The sequence below is a fragment of the Athene noctua genome, chromosome 18 (genome assembly GCF_965140245.1).
Source record: "Athene noctua chromosome 18, bAthNoc1.hap1.1, whole genome shotgun sequence".
NCBI classification, from domain to species: Eukaryota; Metazoa; Chordata; class Aves; order Strigiformes; family Strigidae; genus Athene; species Athene noctua.
The window spans coordinates 14834688-14842272 of NC_134054.1; positions in this window are offsets into that span (position 1 = coordinate 14834688).

Sequence of the window (7585 nt, forward strand, 5' to 3'; positions counted from 1 at the left end):
AGGAATTGTAGTGGTGCTCCAGTGACCGGGGAGAGCACAGCTCCAGCTGCAGCGTGTGCGAGCGCCAGCACAGTCTGCTCATAGAAATAGGAAAGCAGGAGATGAGCGTGCAGAAGAGCCACGAGCAATGAATCCCTGCAGCCCGAGTGCGAGATGGTGAGGGACAATGAGGACACCCGAGCCCATGGATGGGGACGGGCCCTGAGCTTGGTGTTAGGGCTGAGGAGCCGAGTCCCTTCACCGTTTCGCTTTACGGGAGGGACCGGTTTCTCTCTTCCGCACTCGGTGCCGACGGGTGCGAGCCCCGCAGGGGGAGGAGGTGAGACGCGTGGCTCCTGCCGCGGGCGTCTCGCGGGCGCGCGGGAGCAGCCGCCGCGCGCCAAGGGTGGGAAAGTCGCGCGCCGCTGGGAGGGGCGGAGCGGCCGCCTGAGGGAACGGGGCCCGCCCGGGGAAAGGGCAGCGGGAGTCGGCGCTGCCTGGGGAGGGGGGAAAACGGGACAGGGACGACCAGAGCTGCCTGAGGGGTGGCATTAGGGGCCCCGAGCCCCGGAGCAGACTCACTCCCTTCTGGGACTTGTTCTGTGTGTGACTGAATAAACACTTGCTGGCTGCCGGCTGCCTTTTGTGCTTCCTTTGCCCCAGGTGAGGGGCTGGGAGGGGTGATGATGCTCTGTGGGGGTGGGTGATGGCCTCCAGCTGTGGGCTGGGGCTGGAGGGGCCCCAGGTGTGGGCAGTGAGGCTGATGGCAGCGGCCCCTCCCTGTAAAGGGGTTGCTCCGGGTGAAGAGAGGTGGGTGCTGCTGTTGAAAGCAGGGCAGCCATCAGAGGGGTTGGTGTCAACCAAGGGAGGAGCAGAGCAGTTACTGAGCATTGCTGGGCTGTGGCTGCACCGAGGGAGATGGTGAGTGGAGCTGTGCAATCAACTGGCAGCTCCTGGGGAAGGAGCTTGTGGGGAGGATGGCGGTCCCTGCAGGGTGGCACTGCTCGGCGTTACTGCTCAGTGTTGGAGCTGGTGGCTGGGGCTGCCCGGAGCCGGTGGTGGGGACACTGTGGGTCAGGCTGTCCAGGGCTGTGCCTGGTGGGGCTGCTGGGTGTGTTGGGAGGGATGAGCAATGGTGTCTGTGCAGGGTCAGAAAGCAGGGAGAGATGCCTCTCACGACACAGTGGGAGCTGTAGTCCTGGTGTGTGGAGTTTCTGGCCAGCCACGTTGGTTCCCTGAGTCACGCTGGGATGCCTTGTCTTACAGCACTTGGCATGCAGGTGGCCGTGCTGTGTTGGCCAGTGCATGCCAGGAGCTGTAGGTTCTGCAGACATGGCTGCCAGGCAGCTGCACTACTCATGGGCGCCCGTAGCACAGCACAGGCCTCGCTGCCGCTGTGGCCCCTGTGACGCAGCGCAAGGGATAGTTTTGTTGCCACTTTCACGGGGTTTCCTGGGGGCTTCCGGCTGCTCCCCACCAAGCGTCGTGCCCGTTCCTCAAGAGCGTGTGCGCAGCGCTGCGCCGCCCAGCAGCCGCGGAACAGCACTGCCGCTCAGCCACCCGCGCTCACTGCTGCTGCCTGGCAAATGCCACACGGTGCTGCCGGTAAGTGACACAGAGGTGCCCCCGTGCCCCACGCTGCCACCCGCCAGTAACGTCAGTGCGATGCTCCGATGCCCGTGGAGGGTGAAGCCATGCTCGGTGCCCCCTCCTGGTAAGGAAATGCTGCCGCCACCCCACGTCACGCTGCCGGCGGGCGCTCGGTGCGCAAAGGGCAGGACTGCAGCGCCAGCCCCGCACAGGTGTGCGGCACCGCCAGAGCTGCCTTCCTGCTGCCGCAGCGTGAGGCTTGCTGGGCGTGATTCCTGGTGGTGGGTGAGGGCCGAGGCCGCCAGTGAGGCCAGCCAGCCCCTTTGGCAGGTGTGGGGGCCCCTCCTGCCCGCTGGCCACACAGCAGTGGTGGGGCAGGAAGCTTCACACCGCCTGCTGTGTCAGGCCTCCGCTCTGCTGGAGGTGATCCGGGCTGGGGGAGCCGCAGGGAGTTACCCGAGAGCTGGGACAAAGGCAGAGGGGAAGAAGATGGGTGTCCCCGGGGGGTTGGTGCTGGGTGCCTCCCCAGCTTGCCAGAGCTCCCCTTGAGCTGGTACTGGCCTCGCCTGCACCGTGTCCTGGCCCCAGCTCTAGCACCTCACCCTGAAGCCTGTCCCGTAGCCCCAGGTCACCCCCAAGCCCCGCGGGGATGGCGGCAAGCTGGCCCTTGGTGCCTCTGCAGGAGCCCCTGTGGAAGGAGGGCTCCGGCCAGGGGCAATCTGTGGTAATAACAGCAGTTGCTTCATCTTCTCCCAGAGGCCTCACTGGGGCCGTGCTTGCCTGTTCCTTCCCTGGGGATGCTGTTGACTGGACCCACTTCAGAACTGTGTGGGGTGTCTCTGCCTGCCCTTGTGCTCCTCGCAGCAGAGAGGTGAGAAGGGACAGGCCCCTGGGACGTTTTCTGGCTGCGGACAGGAGCTGCCACAGCTGAAGCTGGAGAGGCCTGAGAAAGGGAAAGAAGAAAATCAAGGGCATGTGGGCAGCAGCTGCTTTCCACTGCAGGAAGAGAGAGCCTGCCTCTCTGGGTGAGGAAGGAGCCCTCTGCACGGTTCGCAGGGCCAGACCGCCAGCGTGCGCCCAGGGTCTGCACGCGTCACCCAGAGTGTGGTATGGCCGCGCAGTGCACGAGCGAGCGAGGCTGCGTGTGCAGAAGCCGTGTCTTGTAAGAGCTGAGAGACACCCGTGTGTTCTTTGAGGTGGAGGACAGCCGAGCGACTGCAGCTCCAGAAGAGGGAGGGAGGAGAGAAGGAGAAAGAAGGGTCTGAATTGGCAAATTTTTCCTGGCAGCGCTGAGAGTGACAGCTGCGGTGGGCAACAGGGCCCTGAGGGTCCATGACCCCTCTTGCATGTTTTGGGCTCTCCCCTGGCCCCCTCTCTATCCCATGCTGCTGTGATTTTTTTTTTTTTTTTTTTTTTTCTTCCCTTTACCTCTGCTCTCTTTCTTTCCTGCTCCCACTCCCTCTTGTGTCTTCTTCAAGGCTCTCCCTTTTTCTTTTTTTCTAGATGCCTTGGTCCTGCTCCCTCTCCTTCCTTTTTGTCATCCTCTGTTTCTCTCCTGTAGCCTAGCACTGTTTTCTTCCTTTTACAATTCTTGGTCCAGATCGGCTTCAGGGTCTCCTTTTGCCCACAACTTCTCTGGCCTGGACCCTGGCATTCTTATCCTCTCCATGCCTGTCTGCTGCTCCATATCCCTGCTTTCCTATTTCCCTCCCTTCTTGTCTTCCTGCCTCTATCCTGTAATCTCGCTCATGCCTCCCCTGCTCCTGTATCTCCCTGTCCCCGTCCTCCACCCTGTTCACCTCGCCCTCTCTCAGACCCTCTGTGCTGCTCCCTGTCTCCACTGTTGATGGCTTCATCTCTTTTGTTCTCTCTTCCTGCCTTCTCTCATGCTCCACCTCTGTCCTTCTCTGTGTTACTCTTGTTGGTTCCAGGCCAGCATCCTACTGCCTGTCTCTCTCTCTTCCGCAGTCGTCTCCTGCTGTCTGGCCCCCTGTTGCTCACCTCTCTTCTAGATGCCTCTGTGCTGCCTCCTCTCCTTCCTGATCCCCCCGCCCTGCTCCCCATGGCTGCCTTGGCGCTCTTTCTCCACACCACTCCTTCCCCCGAAATGCTCTCGGCACGCCCCCCACGCTCTTGGCATGTCCCCCTAAGGGTTAGGGCCGTTAGGGTTAGGGGTGTCATGGTCCACTTGGTGAACTCATGATGGTTCATTTGCTATGATCTCGAAAGTGCAAAATGAAGGTGACCAACACCAAAGGGGATAGCAGTAATAAAACAGTGAAACTTTATTGTGTTGCCTGTGAAGTGGCACGAGATAGAGATATGGGTGAAAGAAAGGAGAAAAGTAAAGTAAAGTTTTAGAGAGAGAGGGGAGAGAGAGGTTATAGCTACCACCCCTGATCTCACGATGCCCTAACGGTCCCGGGTCCAGCTGATGCTGCATCGTCTATCGTCGTGGTCCTTGGTAGGGAAGCTTCCAATTTTCATTGTCCAGAAGTCATCCTTTTATGCTCAGTAACACACCTTGCTCCACCTCCGCCTCGGGGGTCTCCGCCCTTCTTGAGTGAGGCCATCGCACATGCACAGGGAGGGGTGTCCGAGGCGTGGTCAGCCGGGTAGAAGCGGGCAGCCTTCCAGCAGGAGGGGTGTTTTGGTATTATAATGAAGCAAAGTTCGTCTAAGGTTCAGGATTTCTTCATCGATGTTATGGCAACAGTTGTGATCCATCTTTTTTGACAGTGGCTATGCGATTATCTCTAACAGCTCTGGCGAGGCCCAGGTACCAAACAATAGCGCAGCACTCTCTGTACTGCATGGCTCCGGCACTGCAGAACAGCCCGGCACTGCCTGCACCGCACGGGCCAGTGCTCAGGAGAACAGCACAGCACTCGCTGTGCCACACAGCTCTGCATTTGGGAGCCTTGGCACCACATTCCTCTCCAGGGATCGGCAAGGCCAAGCAGGCCGTTGTCAGGTACCTCACTGTCCATATCCCTGATGACAATGTTGAGACAATGCTGATCTTCTGACCGACTCTTAAAAGGGGTTAGTTAGAGTTAGGGTTAGGTTAGGGTTGGGGTTAGGGTTAGGGTGTAAGGGTTAGGGCTGTTAGGGTTGGGTTAGGGGTTTAGGATTAGGGTTAGGGCCATGGTTAGAGTTGGGGTTAGAGTTAGGTTTAGGGTTAGGGCCAGGCTTAGGTCACCATTAGGGTTAAGGTTAGGGCACAATTAGGGTTAGGGTTCCGTTAGGGTTAGGTCCTAGGGTTAGGATTAGGGCGCAATTAGGGTTAGGGTTATGGTTAGGTTTACGGTGCAGTTAGGGTTTGGGCGCAGTTACGATTAGGGCACGGTTAGGGTTAGGGCCTAGGTTAAGGGTTAGGGTGCCGTTAGGGTTAGGGCGCCATTATGGTTAGGGAAAGGGTTAGGGTTTGGGCGCAGTTAGGGTTAGGTTTAGGGTTACGGTTAGGTTTAGCATTATGTTTAGGGTGAGGCTTAGGGTACCAGTGCAATTAGGGTTAGGGTTAGGGCCCAGGGTTAGGGGTAGGTTTAGTATTAGGGTTAGGGCCTAGGGTTAGGGTAAGGGTTAGGGTTAAGATGCAATTAGGGTATAGGTTTAGGGTTAGGGTTTGGGCGCAATCAGGGTTAGGGTTTGGGCGCAATCAGGGTTAGGGTTTGGGCGCAATCAGGGTTAGGGTTTGGGCGCAATCAGGGTTAGGGTTTGGGCGCAATCAGGGTTAGGATTAGAGTTAGGTTAAGGGCCTAGGTTTAGGGTGAGGGTTAGGTTTATGGTTAGGGTGCAATTAGGGTTAGGGCGCCGTTAAGGTTAGGGTGCACTTAGGGTTAGAGTTAGGGCCTATGGTTAGGGTTAGGCAGCAATTAGGGTTAGGGTTTGGCGCAATTAGGTCTAGAGTTAGGGTTAGGGTGCCATTAGGATAATAGTTAGGGTTAGGTTTAGGCTTAAAGTGCAATTAGTGTTAGGGTTAGGGTGCAGTTAGGGTTAGGTTTAGAATTAGGGTTAGGGCGCAATTAGGGTTTGGGCCTAGGATTAGGGTTAGAACGTCGTTAGGGTTAGGTTTAGGGTTAGGGTGCAATTAGGGTTAGGGCCTAGGGTTAGGGTTTGGCTAAGGTTTAGGGTTAGGGTGAAATTTATGTTAGGGTTAGGGTTAGGCTAAGGTTTAGGGTTAGGGTGAAATTAGTGTTAGGGTTAGGATTATGGTTAGGCTTAGTGCCTAGCTTTAGGGTTAGATTTAGTGTTAGGGTTAGGGTACAATTAGGGTTAGGGTCTGGTCTTAGGGTTAGGTTTAGGCTAAGGTTTAGGTTTAGGGTGAAATTAGTGTTAGGGTTAGGTTTAGGTTTAGGGCCTAGGTTTAGATTTAGAGTTAGGGTACAATTAGGGTTAGGGTAAGGTTTAGGGTTATGGTGAAATTAGTGTTAGAGTTAGGATTAGGGTTAGCGTTAGGGTTATGATGAAATAAATGTTAGAGTTAGGATTAGGGTTAAGGTTAGGCCAAGGTTTAGGGGTAGGTTTAGTTTTAGGGTTAGGTTTAGGGTGCAATTAGGGTTAGGGTAAGGGTTAGGGCCTAAATTTAGGGTCTAGGATTAGGGTTAGCGTTAAGGTTAGGGTTAGGTTTAGGGTTAGGGTTAGCATTAGGGTGCAATTAGGATTAGGCACTAGGTTTAGGGTTAGATTAGGTTTAGGGTTAGGTTTAGGGTGCAATTAGGGTTAGGGTTAGGGCCTAGGGTTAGGTTTAGGGTTAAGTTTTGGGTAAGGTTTAGGGTTATGGTGAAATTAGTGTTAGAGTTAGGATTAGGGTTAGGGTTAGGGCCTAGGTTTAGAGGTAAGTTTAGGGTTAGGGTTAGTGTTAGAATTAGTTTTACGGCGCAATTAGGTTTAGGGTTAGGTTTTGGGTTAGGGCCTAGGGTTAGGGTGCAATTAGGTTTAGGGTTAGGTTTAGGGTTAGAGTTAGGTTTAGGTTAGGGGTTAGGGTTAGGGTTAGGGTTAGGGTTAGTGTTAGGGTTAGGGTTAGGTCCTAGGGTTATAGTTAGTTTTAGGTTTGGGGATATGGTTAGTGTGAAATCTGGTTCGTACGCATTTAGGGTTTGGTTTAGTGTTAGGGTTAGGGCCTAGGGTTAGGGTTAGGTTTGGGTTGTAATTAAGTTTAGGGTTAGGGTTACGGTTAGGTTCAGGTTTAGGGTGCAATTAGGTTTAGGGTTTGGGTTAGGGTTAGGTTTAGGTTTAGGATTTGTGTTAATTTTAGTGTTAGGGTTAGGGTGCCGTTAGGGTTAGTGTGCAATTAGGATTAGGGTTAGGGCCTAGGGTTAGTTTTAGGGTTAGGATTAGGGTTAGGTTTAGGGTCATGATTAGTTTTAGGGTGCCGTTAGGATTAGGGTTATGTTTAGGGTTACGGTTAGGGGTTAGGGTTTGTGGTTAGGGTTAGGTATAGGGGTTAGTGTTATGGATTAGGGTTAGTGTCATTAGGGTTAGCATTACAGTTGGGGTCATTAGCTTTAGGGTTATGGTCAGGGTTATGGTTAGGGGTTAGGGCCATTAAGGTTAGGGTTAGGTTAGGGGTTAGGGCCATTATGGTTAGGGTTAGGGCCATTATGTTTAGGGTTAGGTTTAGGGTTAGGGGTTAGGGCCATTAGGGTTAGGCTTAGGTTTAAGGTTAATCTTAAGGTTAGGGCCATTAGGATTATGGTTACTGTTGGTTTTCTAGAGGACTTCCTGCGAGAGAATGGACACGTGAACAATCCTGTGTGAGAACAAGACTGATAAGAGACTCAGCCGAACAAGAATGCGATAATGATGTGACCCTGAATGAGGGGGGAGAAACTCAACGAGACAAACAACCCCCCAAAGGGGTTGGGACGGAAGACGAAGTTCCACAAGGCAGGAAGCCTGGCACGGCTGATGTGGCACTTTTCATCCAATCATAAGAAGGTTTAAAGTGCGGGCTAAGTTAACTGTCCAGTCTTGAGACTTGTACTGCATGTTACTCATGTGTGCGGGAGAACGT